Source organism: Bos javanicus, chromosome 1, assembly GCF_032452875.1.
Source record: "Bos javanicus breed banteng chromosome 1, ARS-OSU_banteng_1.0, whole genome shotgun sequence".
Lineage (NCBI taxonomy): Eukaryota > Metazoa > Chordata > Mammalia > Artiodactyla > Bovidae > Bos > Bos javanicus.
In genome coordinates, this window is record NC_083868.1 from 112,248,946 (window position 1) to 112,267,093 (window position 18,148).

The following is an 18,148-nucleotide window of genomic DNA, read 5'->3' on the forward strand; positions in this document are numbered from 1 at the left end:
TCAGTGTTCCAATAACCATATAACCAAGTCCTTGAATTAAATTCCCTCTGTTTTATTTTTTAAAATTTTAAATTGGAGGATAATTGCTTTACAATATTGTTCATTTCTGCTATACAACAAAGTGAGTCAGTCTTGAGTATACATATATCCCCTCTCTCTTGCGCCTCCACCCTCCCCATCCCACTCCTCTAGATCATCACAGAGCATTGAGCTGAGCTTCCTGTGTTATACAGCAGCTTCCCAGGAGCTATCTATTTTACACATGGTGGTATATATATTGGAGAAGGCAATGGCAACCCACTCCAGTACTCTTGCCTGGAAAATCCCATGGACGGAGAAGCCTGGTAGGCTGCACTCCATGGGGTCGCTAGAGTCGGACATGACTGAGCAACTTCACTTTCACTTTTCACTTTCATGCACTGGAGAAGGAAATGGCAACCCACTCCAGTGTTCTTGCCTGGAGAATCCCAGGGATGGCGGAGCCTGGTGGGCTGCCATCTATGGGGTCGCACAGAGTCGGACACAGCTGAAATAACTTAGCAGCAGCAGTATATATATATGTCTGTGCTACTCTCTCAGTTCATCCCACCTTTATCTTCCCCTGGGGGCTTCCCTGGTGGCTCAGATGGTAAAGAATCTACCTGCAATACAGGAGACTCAGATTTGATCCCTGGGTTGGGAAGATCCCCTGGAGAAGGGAACAGCTACCCACTCCAGTATTCTTGCCTGGAGAATTCCATGGGCAGAGGAGCGTGGCGGGCTATAGTCCATGGGGTTGTAAAGAGTCTGACATGACTGAGTGGCTTTCACTCACTCACTCCCCTTCCCGCTCTGTGTACACACGTCTGTCTTCTGCTCCTGCCCAGTAGTGGAAATCCCCTCTGTTTTAAATACCTGGCCTAACTATCCTCTTGACTGGACCCCAGCTGACACCATACACAAGAGGAACAGCTGGAACTAACTAGAGAGATGCCAAAGGTGGAGCAGAGGGTTGGTCACCAGAGAAAAGGTCTGGGGTTGTGTGGGAGGCAGTCACTGGGGGCGGGTTTCTAAGGCACTTCAGCTGATGCCTTCTCTCTGGCAGGGAGCACTGTCATACCGCACACACTGCTGTCAAGCTGCGTGGACTTGTAGACATCTCATCCACTGTTTAGGAAATGAACTTTCAATTTGCAAAATGTGAGGATTAGTCTAGATGAATTCCAGGTTTCCTTTCAGCTCTATGTTTCTCTGAAACTAGCTGACAATTTTGCTCAGGGTTGGTTGGGAAAAGCTCTTCTATTCTTTCCATATGCTGAGAGAAGACAGGATTAAGGAAGCAGAATGGCCCACGGTGGGCACTGACTCCTGGACAGGTAACAGAAATGTTCTGTACAATCCCTGCCAGGTTTAGATAAGACGACGCAGCCAGAGGAGGCACCATGTGCCAGACTTGGCAAAAAGCACTGTCGTGTAGCAAGGAGCAGTCACAGGGCAGCGTGTTACATGTGAATGTGATTGTGCTTGGGAAGTGGTCATTCCAAAACTGTAGCAGCAAAGGTGATAATCAGAGAAAGCTAGTTAAGTTGCCTATAAAAGTAGGTGCTGGACCGGATTCCTGGGTGTAGTGTGATTAAAATGACTGTGTATTTGTCTTCCTGTATGTAAAATGTAATGCCTTTTTTGAACAAGTTTTCCAAGGGATAGTCATTTGTTTACCTCTTTTCAAAGAACCAGTCTTCCCTTTGTTATTTTAAGTGGCAGCCAGGTTTTGCCACTTAATGTAGTTAAAATGGGCAGAAGCTTTGCATTTGTTCCTGCAAATTGCTGAGGACCTGCCTGTACCCTAGACTGCTATAGGCTTCTGGCAAAACCTGCTTTGTATTGTGATATGAGGTGACCCAGTACCAAAACCTTATCCCCTCTGTAGGTAAAGAAGATGATATTAGAAACTGAGGAGATCTGGGCCACTGAATTATATCATTTACAATTAGCTTGAGGGTAGCCCAGCTGCCTGGCCTTCAGGTTGTCAGTTAATATAAGAAAGTTGCATCTGCTGGATAATGAACCCCTGTGACAATGATCATCTCCTGGGTATCCATCATTGAAAAATAAATCCTTTCAGCATGGATCAGATGCTGCTGGTGTTTAACTTTCATGGGCTGGACCATTTTCTGGTCCTATTGTAAGCAGTCAGAGGCCCTGAAACTCTACTTTCAAGAGAGGCTGACACAGCTGCCATCCATTTCTAGTTTGTATCACCCCCTGAGCCAACCCGTGCTTAAAGCATGGTGGTCAGCTGATCAGACTCGACTTCCCAAATGGCCATGGGCTTGAGCTGAGTGAACGGCAAAGTGGTTGATGAGGGGTCTGAGCTGCTTGCCCACACATCTTGCTTATGTCCTCTTCTCTGGCTGGCTTTTGACTCTTTCCATTTTGTGGTGAATAGCTGCTGGGCCTACTCAGTGGGTCTGACTAGCCCAAGCTCGTGCTGAGCAGTTGGTCTGCATGGCTGCCTGTGGCCAAGCACTCTGTCCCTCCCAGAGCTCAGGAGTCAATGAGGAGCTGTCTTTAAAAAGGTGTCTAGATCTTCTGAAAGGTTGTTGTTGAATCACACGAATACACCAGGATTCTTGGCCCCCGGAGGAGAAGAATTCAATCCGGGGCCAGAGACGAGGCTTGATCGCTCAGAGCTTTTGTGTAATAAAGTTTTATTAAAGTATAAAGGAGATAGAGAAAGCGTCTGACATAGGCATCAGAAGGGGGCAGAAAGAGTACCCGCTTGCTAGTGTTAACAATGAAGTTATATACTCCAAAGAATGTCTGGAGGTTGTAAAGACCTCCCATAATTTACATTTTAAGATAACAGAATTAGCCAGAAGGTTTGATCCAGAGACTGTCCTTAGGCAGGATACATTATTGTTAAATAATCCTAAGGAATGTGGAGAAAGAAAAAAAGATTGTCCTTTCTTCCTCCTTGAGAATTCCAGACTCCTCTCTCCTTGGGGACCCCTAGACTCCCTATCAACCTGCCTAGGAAATGACTCTCTCATTCCCCCTTTTCTTTTAGGAGAATTATGTTGCCTAGGGAAAAGGGGCGTCGTTCTCGTTCCATAACTGCTTCCGAGCTGACAAGGGGCGTTGTCCCTAAATTGGTGAGGCAACATATTCTCCTAATCCTCATATTGAGGATATCTGATCCAGGGGCCCCAAATAGTAGCTGGAGGAAGCTACAGCAGTAGCAGGAGTTTGAGCAACCATTTGTAACTTAAAAGCTTTCATGCAGTTAGAAACAAATCCAGTTATACAGTTACAGATGCAGGGAGCAAACAGCAAGAACAAAACAATCAGAATCAAAATTAAAAGTCACATTATGTCCATAGTTAAAGTACAAAGTGTTGCACCAGTCCATTTTAGGGTTGGTAAATGTCATCAGATGAAGAAGAAGGATTGCATGTGATTGTTGTCGAGGGTATTCCCAGACATGGAGAAAGTCTTTTCCTTGAAGTGGGGATGTCCACCATGGGAAGCCTTCCACTGATGAAGAGGGGAGTGCTCCACAGACCCAGGAGTTTATCCTTTAGATCCTCCCGAGCTGCATAGTTTAAAGTTAGGAATTGATAACAATCGTGATCAGGTGTTTCATTTTCCTTCTCAGGAAGGAAAATGGCAGGATTTAAATTTCCACAAACTTTAAGCTTAGTTACTGGTCCTTCTAACAACAATGACTGATACTTAAGAAGCCTACTGTCTGTCATCCAAATATTAACCTTAGAGATTCCATTCACATCATGAGAAGTCAGTACAGTAAGGTTTTGTCCATTAATTATTTTTAAAGCTTCAGGTGCTAATAAAGCCGCTGCCCCAATTACTCTTAGGCAGTGGGGCCACCCAAGTGAAACTACATCTAATTCTCTGCTTAGATAAGCAATAGGTTGCTGATGAGGCCCTCGGGGTTGTGTCAAAACTCCCAATGCCACACCTTTTCTTTCAGTGACAAACAAATTAAATTCTGACCCTGTGGGCAAGCTCAGAGCTGGAGCTTGCAGGAGAGCAGTCTGAAGAACCTTAAAAGCCTTTTGAGTTTCTGGAGACCAAACCAGTTTGTCGGTTTGGGCCTGCTGAGTTTCAGCTATAAGTTTATATAAAGGCCGGGCAAGTTCCCTGTAACCCGGAATCCAAATGCGACAGTAACCTGTGATTCCCAAAAATCCTCTCAATTGTCTTAAAGTCATAGGTAGGGGGTGATTTAGTATAGGTTTAATTCTCCCAGGGCCTATGGCCCTAGTCCCTTCTGATATGATTAGGCCCAGATATCTAACCGATTGTTGACAAAGCTGAGCCTTTTCTCTTGATGCCTTGTAACCACAGTCTGCCAGAAAGTTTAAGAAATCTTCTGAGGCTTGCGAACAAACTTCCTCTGTCTCAGCACAGAGCAAAATATCATCTACATATTGTAACACCACTGCTTCAGAACTATTAAAGTTTTGTAGATCCCGTGACAAACTTTGTCCGAATAAGTGAGGACTGTCACAAAACCCCTGGGGCAAAACTGTCCAGGTTAACTGAGAAGCTGGCTGTGTAGGGTCTTCAAAGCCGAATAGAAATTGACTTTCTTCTGCCAAAGGCACTGAATAGAAGACATCCTTTAAATCAATTACTGAGAAATATTTGGCCCATTCAGGAATTTCAGACAATAGACTATAAGGATTAGGCACCACGGGGGTGTAAAGGAACTACAGCCTCATTTATTATTCGTAAATCTTGAACTAGTCTCCATTTACCATTCGATTTCTTTATACCCAAAATAGGAGTGTTGCAAGGACTGTTACAAGGAATTAATAGTCCCTGCTCCTTTAAATTTTTGATGATGGGTTTTAACCCTTCCTTAACTTCAGGTTTCAGTGGATACTGCTTCTTATGTGGAAATACATGTGGGTCTTTGAGCTTAACAACTACAGGAATAGCATTTTGTGCTCGACCCACAGATTTTCCATCAGCCCATACTCCAGGATTTACATTTTGTTCAACTAAAGGGAGAGAAAGGAAGGGCTCCATATTCCTGAAAACAGAGGCATGGACCTTGCTCAGTATATCCCTTCCCAAAAGGGGTGAACTCAGAAACTCATGTGAAAACAGCACAGAATCCCAGTTGCAAGATAAAGAATAAGTGAAATAATACCTTTTGGCTCGTCCAGACGGTCCCATTATGGAAGCAGATCGGGAAGAAAGTGGGCCAGGGGCTTCAGTAAGCACAGAATAAGTTGCCCCAGTATCTAAAAGGAAATCGCCGGATTGGCCCCGCACAATTATTAATACCCAGGGTTCCTCAGGTGTAATTAGGACAGAGCTTGTGTAGGGACCCCCGGGCACCTTCAGTCCTGATTGTCTTGAGAGTCCAACCCCAGAGACCTACACCTCTGGGGGCAGTCTCTCTTCCAGTGTGGTCCTTTGCAGACTGGACATGGAGCTGGGGGCGGCTTAGATGCCTTAGGGCAATCCCGCTTGAGTTGCCCCTCCTTTCCACAGTAATAGCAAGCCCATCCCTTTTCACCTGGGCCCCTCTGGGCATTTTTCTCAGGCTGTTTAAGAACGTTTTTCATAGCCATGGCGAAGGCTTCCGCCTTTTCCTTTGTCTTTTTTTGCCTTTCTTTCTTTTCCTCATATTCCCTACCATAATAGACTGTCAGAGCCAGTTGTAACAGAATATCTAAAGACTGATGTGGTCCATACGCATGTTTTAATAGCTTACGGTGGATATCTGGAGCCGACTGAGTGAGAAATCTATCCTTTAAGATCACTTTTCCCTCTTCACTTTCGGGATCAATCTCAGTGAATCTGCGAAGGCCTTCTCTCAGTCTATCTAGGAATTTACCAGGAGCTTCCTTCTCCTCCTGTTCTATGTCTGCCAATTTGCCATAGTTTAAAGGCTTAGAACGTGCCTGCCTAAGTCCTTCAAGAATACATCTAACAAAATGACTCTGATCCCATCTTCCTTTAGTTGTGTTGTAGTCCCAGTCTGGTTCTATAGTTGGGACTGCCTGATTCCCAGTGGGGAGGGCCGCTATCTCGTTCTCCCTCTTCCCTACTGATTCATTACCAAGCCATTCATCTCCATAAGCAACCGCTTTTCCCAAAACTCGAGTCTTTGACTCGGGAGTCAGCGTTTGTCCCAAGATATATATCACATCCTTCCAAGTGAGGTCATAAAGCAGAGTAACACCTTTAAAAGCTCTAATATATTTTTCTGGGTCCTCTAAATAGTCTCCCAGATCCTCCTTGATTCTTTGTATTTCTTGATAAGAGAAAGGCGTATTAACTCTCACAGACTGATTATTTCTCCCGGTGGGTGTTTCATAAAGAGGCAACAGCTTGTGTGGCTGTTCCTCAGTCTCTTTGGCTGCTCTGCCATATGATCCCAGGGATAGATTGGAGAAACCTGTTTTTCCTCTTCTCTTTGTCTCCTCTCCTCCATCTCATCTCTTACTTCGATGGTCTGAGTTTCTACCGAAATCAGAGTAGTCTGAGGTCGTACTGAGACAGGAGTTGTTTGGACCTCCATGTGGGCAGTTTGAATCCCAGTTTGGAGTCCCCAGTACGGGGGCAAAGTAAGAGGACAGGAGGGAGCTGAAGGTTTCACGCCCAAATCTATACCCTTAGGACATAAGTCTGGCATATTTCGCAGAGAGAAAAAGGGCAACACATATGCTACTTCTACCCATTTCCCTTGTTCCTTACAGAACCGGTCTAATTGTAGAACAGTATTATACTTAAGAGACCCTCCAACTGGCCACCGTTCACCATCCTCCAATGGATACCGTGGCCATGCAGTATCACATAGGAAGACCAGGTGTGTCTTCTTTAAGCCCTAGGGATCAAATCTATCCCAGTTTTTCAGGATACCGTTCAAAGGAGTGAGGCTGAAATTGTTAACTCCCATCTGTAAGAGAGAAAAAAAGTGACCAAGGCCATTTTTCTACTGGAGACGTCCCTCCCTGCTCTAGATGGGGGTGTAGACAGACGTTACACCAAAAGCTTTTCCTTCCTGGTCAGACTTAGTGTGTCCCTTACCGACGCAGGTGCTGTACTCGTCCCTCCCGGTTCTACCACTGAGATGGGGTGGGGATGTACCAGGGGTAGACTTGATAGCATCCCTACTTGACGTCCAGCTCTCCCCCTTTAACCTTGCTTGCCTCTGATGTCACCTGGGGTGAATCAGAGTAACCTTCCGGAATGCCTCCCAAGCTAAGACCACTGTGGGAAACATTCGTCACCTGAGTGCCTGTGCACGACCCTGAGTATTTCCTGACCACAATAAGACCGACGCAAACATAAAACTGAGATGTTCTTTCCAAGCATCACCACACCAGAATAACAGCCTCTTCTGATCTACTAAGAGCCAGCGTTACCAAAGAAAAAAACCCATTGCAATCCCAATCTGAGTAACCTTTAACCTCAGAGATGTTCTGGGAGCTAGAGCTCCATCTAGCTTCCGAACTTTCAATTCCTAGCGAAGCTAGGCGCTTTATTGGCTACCAATTCAAGTTTGGGACCTAAGCCACAGTACACAATAACAGTATAGATCACAAGTCCCTTGAAAGTCTATGATCCGATAGATTAGGTTAGTACTTCTAATTCCCAAGGAGTTATGAAATGGTCAAAGAGACCGAAAAGTTTGACCGAGAAAGGAGAGTTCAGTCCACACGCTTTGCCCATTTCTGGTCAGTTCCTGAAGGAGACATTGCGTGCCTCTTGGCATTGGCAGGTTGGTATAATGCCCCGACAGGTTTCTGCCATAAGCCCTATGAGATCACCGTGGAACCGCAGAGCAGGGCTCCTTACTTGCTTCACGCAGGGCATGCCATTCATTCACACAAGCACACAGCAGAGTTAGTAAAGCACAGCAGAAAACATGTTCACTAAGAGAACAAAGAACTAAAGCTCCAAGCATCCTTACCTTGTCCTGAAGGATCCCGGATGAGCCCCCAAGATGAAAGGTTGTTGTTGAATCATGCGAATACACTGGGATTCTTGGTCCCCGGAGGAGAAGAATTCAATCCGGGGCCAGAGACGAGGCTTGATCGCTCAGAGCTTTTGTGTAATAAAGTTTTATTAAAGTATAAAGGAGATAGAGAAAGCGTCTGACATAGGCATCAGAGGGGGGCAGAAAGAGTACCCACTTGCTAGTGTTAACAACGAAGTTATATACTCCAAAGAATGTCTGGAGGTTGTAAAGACCTCCCATAATTTACATTTTAAGATAACAGAATTAGCCAGAAGGTTTGATCCAGAGACTGTCCTTAGGCAGGATACATTATTGTTATATAATCCTAAGGAATGTGGAGAAAGAAAAAAAGATTGTCCTTTCTTCCTCCTTGAGAATTCCAGACCCCTCTCTCCTTGGGGACCCCTAGACTCCCTATCAACCTGCCTAGGAAATGACTCTCTCACTTCCCTGCCATGGCATGGCCTTGCTGCATGGACTTGTGTTGTGATCCTCCACTGAGGCTTCTGTACACTCCACACGGCATCTCTTCCTACCATGGATGTCTTTACCACTGTAGGTTCTGCTGGTTCATAAGACTCAGGAGGCAGGGGTGTACCACCAGTTTGGACCTGTGGAGGAATTCTATCCTTCCTGTAGCCCCACTCAAGGCTGGCAATACGTCATGTCACCTGGTACAGAGACTGGAGCAGTGTTCCCAAGTATGGAATATGCTGCCATCAGAGCCTGAATGCACTGCACTTCCTATTTCAGGGTAGAAGGTAAGTTGCAATCATTCTTTTACTTTGGAGAGGATTTATTGGCATGCCTAACACCACTGGACACCAAAATGTTTCCTGATGTAGCCCCTTGAATCTTTGTAAGGCTTGTCTACCACCTTCTGGGGCGCATGGGTCTTACCAAGGCCTTGAGTATGCTGCTGCTGCTAAGTCGCTTCAGTCGTGTCCGACTCTGTGCGACCCCATAGACGGCAGCTCACCAGGCTCCCCGTCCCTGGGATTCTCCAGGCAAGAACACTGGATTGGGTTGCCATGGCCTTCTCCAGTGCATGAAAGGGAAAAGGGAAAGGGAAGTTGCTCAGTTGTGTTCGACTCTTCCTGATCCCATGGACTGCAGCCTACCAGGCTCCTCCGCCCATGGGATTTTCCAGGCAAGAGGACTGGAGTGGGTTGCTTTCTCATTTATCCAGCCTAGCTGTTATGTGTGTAGTGAATGAATGTGATTCTTTGTGGGAGATCTAGATAGTCCAGATATTTTAGAATATATTATGATTAGAAGGAGTGTTAATATAGCTCTTGGGCAAATTGTAAATGTACAGTGCGACTGGTTCATGTGAATGCAAATTGTTTCTCATGCTTGTTTATGATTAGAATAGAAAAAAAATTACCACATATGCCAAATGAGTAGTCACATACCATGTGATTACCTGAGGCTGTTTTCATCTGCTCTAGAAAAATACCATTTAGTGGCTGCAACTGGGGCAGCTACCTGGTTGGATCTTTAAAGGTCTACTCTAAAACCCCTCTGCTGTTTCTTTTTTTTCAAACAAACTTTTTATTGAAGAATAGTTGATTTACAGTGTAGTATTAGTTTCAGATGTACAGCAGAGTGATTCAGTTATACATATTTATTTTCAGATTCTTTTACACTATAGGTTATTACAAGATGTTGAATGTAGTTCCCCCTGCCATATACTAGGTCCTTGTTATTGATCTACTTTATATATGGTAGTGTGTATCTGTTCATCCCAAGCTCCTAATGTATCCTTTATGGCCCCTGGTGGTAACCATAAATTTGTTTTCTATGTCTGTAAGTCTGTTGCTACTTTGTAAATAGGTTCATTTGTATCATATTTTTAGATTACACATGTAAGTGATATTACGTCATATTTATCTTTCTCACTTTACTTAGTATGATGATTTTTAAATCCATCCAAGTTACTGCAAATAGCATTATTTCATTCTTTTTATGGCTGAGTGTTATTCCACTGTATAAATGCATACCCCACACCTTCTCTGTCCATTCACCTGTTGATGGACATTAGGTTGTTTCCATGTCTTGGCTGGAAATAGTGCTGCTGTGAGCATTGAGGTGCAGGTATCTTTTTGAATAGTTTGTTTTTTTCCTGGATATATGTCCAGGAGTGGGATTGATGGATCATATGGCAACTCTATTTTTAGCATTTTAAGGAACCCCCATACTGTTTTCCATAGTAGCTGCACAAATTTACATTTCTATCAACATTGTAGGAGGGTTCTCTTTAGAACCCATCTGTTTCCCTACCCCCACGGGTCAAGCTAGAGAATCAAATGAGATCTAATGGGACCACCACCCCTGCGTCCTTTAGATCCTTAAAGGTGGCACTGATTCCTACCATTCCCCCACCCCCTGAGATATGATAGTTTTTTAAATTGGGGGGTTGACTGTTCCAGAAGTTTCAATTTGACCTTCCCCACCATGAGATCCCTTATTTCACAGACTGAGGATCCAATGTGGGCATTACAGCCACTGACTAAGCATGCTGATCCCAACCATAAATTCATGAACAAGGTAAAGACTCACTTGGTGGGTTTACAGACCCAGTGGACTCCTCTGATCACACCAAAACCCTGTCCCCCCAAGGAGGAGAGCCAGGGTGACACTTCAGCTAATGGCGCACCAATGTCGACATGGACAGTCTAACAGTCCCTTCTTTCCAACCTGGAGAGAGGACATAGCTTGACAACAATTGTCTACCAGGAAGTGCTTAACAAAAAACAAAAACACCTACATTGTAATAAATCAGGAATATACAGAAAATGTCCAAAGAATGGCTTTGACAGTGATGATGCAGGAACCCGAAGGAGAACATTGGTGCTGAAGACCTTTATCCTAAGATGTCTACTAAGATGGCATATTCCTGGAGAGAATTCTTTAGGGGTTCATATGTAAACACAAATCTGCCAATAATCAGTAGAAATACATCATCATTTCTATTTCAGAAATAACATCCAAAAAGCATCTCAGACATTTCCATGAAAACTAACCAAATGACTCATTTGGAACTTAATAATTTTGAATTGACAAGCACATGTCCAATGGAAAGAAGGCATCAGCTACAGTTTACTTTTATCCTTAAGTGTGTATGGGCCTTGACAGTTTTAATAACTTTTTATCTAAGTCACAGAGCTATTTGGCTCTCAGTTAAAATGATTCCCTGAAAAGGGAATATAAGCCAATGCTCCGTGTTCTAATTACTTTCTAGTAAAGCAGATTAGCAATATTATGCATCCCGTTGCTTTCTGTTCTATAACTATAAATGTTGATATGTTTCCTCAAGAGTGTATTCACCACATATGGTGTTTTCTAAAAGACTGAAATAATGGCTCTTTTTTGGAAATGGCGTAATAGCATTTTCTAACCTTCATGTTGATAATTGCCTTTGGTTGATATATATATATATATATATATATATATATATATATATATATATATATATATATTACCAGTGTTTGGATACATATGTGTATAGAAAACATGTTTTGAGGCCCATAAGCAGAATAGAAGGCCCACCTCTATTTACAAATAGACTGCTTTCAAAACTCACAGGGCTCCCAGCTCTGGCTTCAGCTGATAAAGGGCCCAACAGGAGCTGGTTCTGTTGCCCTTGGCTGTCTCCCACGGTGATGAGGGTGCTTTATCTTGCAAGGGACATCAAAGGTTGTCTAGTGACAAGACAAACCCATTCCTGACATCAGGTTTATCAGATTCACCTGGGGAGCTTAAAAACACATAACTTTTCATGCCTATCTGCTTTGTAAATCAGAATATCTGGAAGAAGGTCTTGAAAAAACATCAGCCTGATCTGGGAACCACTGCTCTGCTTCAACCACCTTCATGATTTTAAGTCTTCACATTTAGAGTCAGAAGTAAGGTATCGTTCAGTCTCTAAGTCATGTCCAATTCTGTGTGGCCCCATGGACTGCAGCATGCCAGGCTTCCATGTCCTTCATTATCTCTCATATTTGCTCAAATTCATGTCCTTTGAGTCAATGATGCCATCCAACCATCTTATCCTCTGTTGCCCCCTTCTTCTGCCCTCAATCTTTCCCAGCCAAAGGATCTTTTACAATGAGTCGGCTCTTCGCATCAGATGGCCAAACTATTAGAGCTTCAGCTTCAGCATCAGTCCTTCCAATGGGTATTCAGGACTGATTTCCTTTAGGATTGACTGGTTTGATCTCCTTGCTGTCCAAGGGACTCTCAAAAGTCTTCTCCAGCACAATTCAAAAGCATCAATTTTTCAGTGATCAGCTTTCTTTATGGTCCAACTCTCACATCCATACATGACTACTGGAAAAACCATAGCTTTGGCTAGTTGGACCTTTGTCAGCAAAGTGATGTCTCAGTTTTTAATATGCTGTCTAGGTTTGTCATAGCTTTTTTCCCAAGGAGCAGGTGTCTTTTAATTTCACAGCTGCAGTCACCATCCACAGTGATTTTGAAGCCCAGAAATAAGCAGGTCTCCTTAAAATTTATTCTCTTTAACTTCTGGTTGTTGGACTGTCTGTGAATGTCCCAGTGTGGATGGACCAGACCTATTTGTTTTGATCTGATGGTACATCACACATGTTTATCTCAGTATCCTTCCACAGAGCCTCCATTGTACCTGGTTAGGAGCCACAGTGCAATATATTTGGGGTCAGATGAATGAATGAATAAAGTTAGATTTCAGATTTCTTTTTATTCAGACAAAGAGGGAAAAATAAATATCATTCAGAAGAAAACAGTTTTCTTCTTAGATCTAAACATTGGTTAGATCAGAACAAAACCTGTTGTAATCCAAGTGTCCATCAGCACAGTATGACTCACCCATATAGTAGAATGCTGCTCAGTAATGAGCAGGAACAAAATACTGAACCATGCTACAACAGAGATGATCCTCAAACATGTTTTGTTTACATTACAGAAACCAGACACAAAAGATTCATATTGTATGATTCAATTTGTGTGAATTTCCAGAAATAAGCAAATCTGTAGAGACATGGAAGATCAGTGGTTGCCTAGGGCTGGGGGTGGGCACAGGGATTCACCTTAGATGAACATAGAGAAATCTTGGGTATGATGGAAATATTCTAAAACTTTATGTTGGTGATGGTTGAATGAGTCTATTAATATATTAAAAATTGAGTTGTTTAAAAAAAATTTTGTAAATCACTGAAGAGCATAAACTGCGTTCCTCATCCATTTGTGGGAATAAAGTTCTTCATTGCCATCTGTTGGAATCAGTGTGCATTAAACCCAAACAAGCATAATTTACCCAAAGCTTCTCCCTTAAAATAGCTTATATGGCCAATGATGCTGGCATTTGGGTTCACCTTAGCATGTGTGTATGCTACGTTGTCTCAGTCATGTCTGACTCTTTGCAATCCTATGGACTGTAGCCCACCAGGCTTCTCTGTCCATTGGATTCTCCAGGCAAGAATATTGGAGTGGGTTGCCATACCCTCCTCCAGGTAATTAGACCCCAGACTAAAACCCAGAAGCCAGCATGAGGCAGTGTGGGTGTGGGGTGGCAGGGGAAGAGGAGGCCTGGATTCCAGCTGGGTCTGGACCTCTCTGAACTGGTTCAAGCTTAGCTGTGTGGCCTTTCTGGCCTTCACTTATGCATGTAAAATGAAAGCTTCTTTAGTGAATGATTCTGATCTTTAAACGCAAAGAGAAACACTCCCTTCTGCAGTTTCTGATGGAGAGCAGAGTTTGGAGGGAAGCAGGCTCAGTGTTGCAGGACTGAGAGCATGTGGGTGTGTTTGCACTTGCACACCTATGAGAGGCCTTGTGTACACTTGCACACCTATAAAAGGCCATATGTGATGGTGGAGATCCAAGGAGACCAGATATGCTCAAAGACTATTACATCCCATCTTTATGACAAAGTATTTGGAACCATCTGAAAAGTGAAAGTGAAAGTTGCCCAGCTGTGTCCAACTCTTTGTGACCCCATGGACTATACAATCCATGGAATTCTCCAGATCAGAATACTGGAATGGGTAGCCTTTCCCTTCTCCAGGGGATCTTCCCAACCCAGGGATCAAATCCAGGTCTTCTGCATTGCGGGTGGATTCTTTACCAGCTAAGCCACAAGGGAAGCCCAAGAATACTGGAATGGGTAGCCTATCCCTTCTCCAGTGGATCTTCCCCACCCAGGAATTGAACCAGTGTCTCCTGCATTGCAAATGGATTCTTTACCAACTGAGCTATCAGGGGAGCCACACCAATCAGGGGAGACACAGCAAATCCAAAGTGACAGCAGCAAGGGGGCTAAAGAACTGTTGTATGCTAGACAAAATTAAACATGTGCAGATGGCCTCACCTATAATCATTTACATACATAAAATCATTTATAAATATCATCTCATGAGATCCTCTCATTTCTATAATCTTTATTATTTCCACTCTACAGTAAGGAAGGGAGGAATTTAGATTAAATTACCCTTGGATAGTCCCAGTCTTTCTGGAGGGCAGAGTTTGAAAGCTTGGAGGGTGAGGTGGGCATGGACAGGTTACAGGCAGGGGACCATGCAGGAGGGAGTGGTGTCAGTAAGAGAACAGAAGAGGCCTGCTGGCTTGTTCTCAGCATGGTTTGGGTCCTTTTGGGTTTCTGTTGTTGATGATGTCAAGTTGTAATGTTCAGATTCCCTGGTGGCTCAGTGGTAAAGAATCTGCCTGCCAAATAGAAGACACAGTTTCAGTCTCTGGGTTGGGAAGAGCCCCTGGAGGAGGAAATGGCAACCCACTCCAGTATTCTTGCCTGGAGAATTTCAAGGACACAGAAGCCTTGTGGGCTACAGTCCATGGGGTCGCAAAGAGTTGGACATGACTTAGCGACTAAACAACAAAGGTGGGGCTGTGTCCTTGAAGGACTGTGGCCCCAGGTCTGTTCCACCCAATCTCATGCTTACAACAGGAGACTATTAGGAATGTTGAAAAAACAAAAGTTCATTCTATTCCCTATTTTAAGAAGGATGAGTCTTTTCCTGCTTTCTCAACATACATGAAATGTGATGATTCAAACCACGTAAGCCTGAGCTCAAAGCTTCGAATTTGCTGGGAGTGTTGCTTCCTCCCTGGGCTGGTCATCACAAAAGAAACTCTTCTTCTCTGCACTATAGCTGTCACGTGGCCAATAGAAGGTCCATGCTTACTCGGAGCCCTAAGCACGGACGTGTCTTGGTGTGGATGTGTTTTACCTGCATGATACCCTTGCTCCTGGGCCCGCCCCAAGTTACACCTTGAAAGGGGAACCTGCAGCAGGTATTTGCTGCCCCTGCCTTGAGCCCTTTGCCTGTCTCTCTGGAGCATTTTGTCTTTCTCTTCAATGTCCTGTCCTTTGTGCTTTTTTTGTTTGTTTGTTTTTTCCCCTATGTCTACCTCCCTCTTGACTTCTGATCAACCCCTAGCTATGACTTAGTTCTGAAGGGTGATAGGCGCACACACACACATTCACACACACAAGGTATCTGTTGGAAGAGGAGAGGCTGGTGCAGAGGAGAATGGAGTAAGAATGAGCAGAGGAAAGATTTTGAGCTGAGTTGCTGTTTAAGACCCTGGCCACCTTCTCCCTGAAGTCATCTGTGACAATGGCACCACCGCCTCCTCACAACCCCCTTCATTTGCAACTTTCACAGGAGCCTCTTGTGACATCTGCCTCACTTTACAGTTACTTACATACAGATGTGAGTGTCTTTTCTAGATGAGCAGTTGGCCTGGGGGAATTTTTCCATTTTCAACAGAAGGTTAGTTCATCTTTACATTCTATACATCATAATAACTTAACTTCTAAAGGGATCATAGTAGTGTTTGTTGAACCAACAGATGTAGTAGATGTGAGATGGTTTTCAGCCTGAGGTTCATATGCCCTGAAGAGCCCTCCTCCCAGTCTAAAGGGAAATAAAAGACTGTGTGGACTTGCTGCTGGGACTTTCCTGGGGCAAAGATGTGCCAACAGTATCTCCATCAGGAGTGAGTCGACCTCAGGGAAGCAATGGATGATAAATCTAGTAAGTGAGTAAGATATAATTACAAATGAGTACATACATTAGATGTTCATTTATTCATTTAAAGCATCAAATTAGAATTTTCACAATAAGCTAAAACCACAGTAGTTCAACCAAAGGATAAACTGAAATTCTGTAAATGACTGATGTTGATAAAATTGCTGAATAAAAGCCAGTCCATTCTAAAGGAGATCAGTCCTGGGTGTTCTTTGAAAGGAATGATGCTAAAGCTGCAACTCCAGTACTTTGGCCACCTCATGCAAAGAGTTGACTCATTGGAAAAGACTCTGATGCTGGGAGGGATTGGGGGCAGGAGGAAAAGGGAACGACAGAGGATGAGATGGCTGGATGGCATCACCGACTCAAAGGACGTGGGTTTAGGTGAACTCCGGGAGTTGGTGATGGACAGGGAGGCCTGGACAGGGATCCCATGCGATCATGGGATCGCAAAGAGTCGGACATGACTGAGCGACTGAACTGAACTGAACTGAACATTAAAAGTCATGTTCTGTATCAGCCCCCAGCTTCATTGTGTGGCATTTAACCCTTCAGCCCATCTGTACTAGGTCACACATCTGGTTCTTCATGTCAGTTCTGCGGACATTCTCCCTGTAGCACGTGAACTAGGTAACAGAGGTAGGCTGCACTGAAGTGAGAAAGGTGGGGGACTGTCACAGTCTTTGTAGACCAGGACCTGGGGACTGGAGTCAATGAAAATGAGAGGGTAACAGGCAGGAAGGCCAGGGGTCTCCAAAAGGAGGAAATAGCCTGCAAGTGTCAGACATTTTTATCTCTCTTAAGCGGCAGGAGGAAACACACTAGCAATACTTTTTCCTTCTCTATACAAATTTAAAGGGAGGTTTCTCTTAAAATAATGTGTTGCCATAATGACACCTGGTTTCGCCTGAAGTTAGCTATTCTCGAGCCTAGAGATAACCAATGCCTTTTTCTTATGGAAATGTCCGTCTTAAGCTATGCTAATGTACTATGCCTTTACCCCAAACTCTGTCTCCAAGTTGGTTCCGCCTCTTGGCCCAGAACCTACTTGACAAACCAGTATGGATATTGTTCCCCTAATCTATGTAAATGAAACTATTTGTATGGTGGTCTGCCCTTCTTCAAGATTCAAGTTAATCATTTTATGGCCCTGGATAAACCATTTGGTGCCAAGATTATCCCAAAATGCATCTTATGGGTGAGGGGCCTGGTGTCATTCTGAATTTTAAGACATCCCTTTCTTTCATTAACAGACTGCTAGTGACTATATAACATCCAGCTGAAGACTAGCAGGGGGGTATTCTTCTGCCCCCTTCTGATGCTGATGTCAGAAGCTTTCTCTATCTCCTGTATACTTTAATAAAACTTTATTACACAAAAGCTCTGCGTGATCAAGCCTCGTCTCTGGCCCCGGATTGAATTCTTCTCCTCTGGGGGCCAAGAATCCCGGTGTCTTTGCGTGATTCAACAACAACCTTTCAAAAAGAAGGATGCAGGGGACCCAAGTCTCGGGTGAAACAAGGGTACTTTATTTGCAGAAACACATGCTTCTATATCTTCAATAAAATGATTACTTAGTCATTAGAATTAAATTTCACCAGTTGCAACAAAATGGATAGTCCTTTAAGTACAAGGTCACTGAAGGGAGTCACAAGGGAATCCAAGCAGGTGCCCTTTCCCATGATCTCAGTCCTGACAACTGCGTGCAGCTCTGCTCGTTCCTGTTTTCCAGGAACTGATAAGGAACAGAGAATCCTTGAGAAACAGCACACAAAGAAAGAAAACATATTGGATCCCTTAAAGTTAAACGTCCCCTGACAGGGGACCATCCAGCTAACCCTGGTGTCTTTAACATTGTGATACCATTGAATTGAAGCTAAGGACTGGACCCGTTAACAAAGGAGATATTGGACATGTTGGCCTAGGAAAATAAAAAACAACTCATTTAGGAATGCGCTTGGAATATTCTGCAATTAAAAACTGCTAGAAAGAAGGCTGGCATCTCATGTGTGGGTCCTCTGTTTCCAAGTGCAGTTTCAAGAGTGAGCTGAGACTTTGCAGTTTGCTCACTAGAGGGAGTTAGATACTAAAGAGCTGCCTTCTCAAGACACATTGAGCTGAATCTAATGCA

General features: G+C 43.9%; 1 long non-coding RNA gene across 1 annotated transcript in view; it reads left to right on the plus strand.

Annotated features, from left to right (window-relative positions):
• The first annotated feature begins 15,834 nt into the window (after positions 1-15,834).
• Positions 15,835-18,148, plus strand: part of LOC133248145 (uncharacterized) — a 58,566-nt gene continuing 56,252 nt past the window's right edge. Inside the window, exon 1 of the long non-coding RNA XR_009736625.1 lies at positions 15,835-16,023. This is a non-coding gene — a long non-coding RNA (uncharacterized LOC133248145). The remainder of the gene's footprint in view (positions 16,024-18,148) is intronic.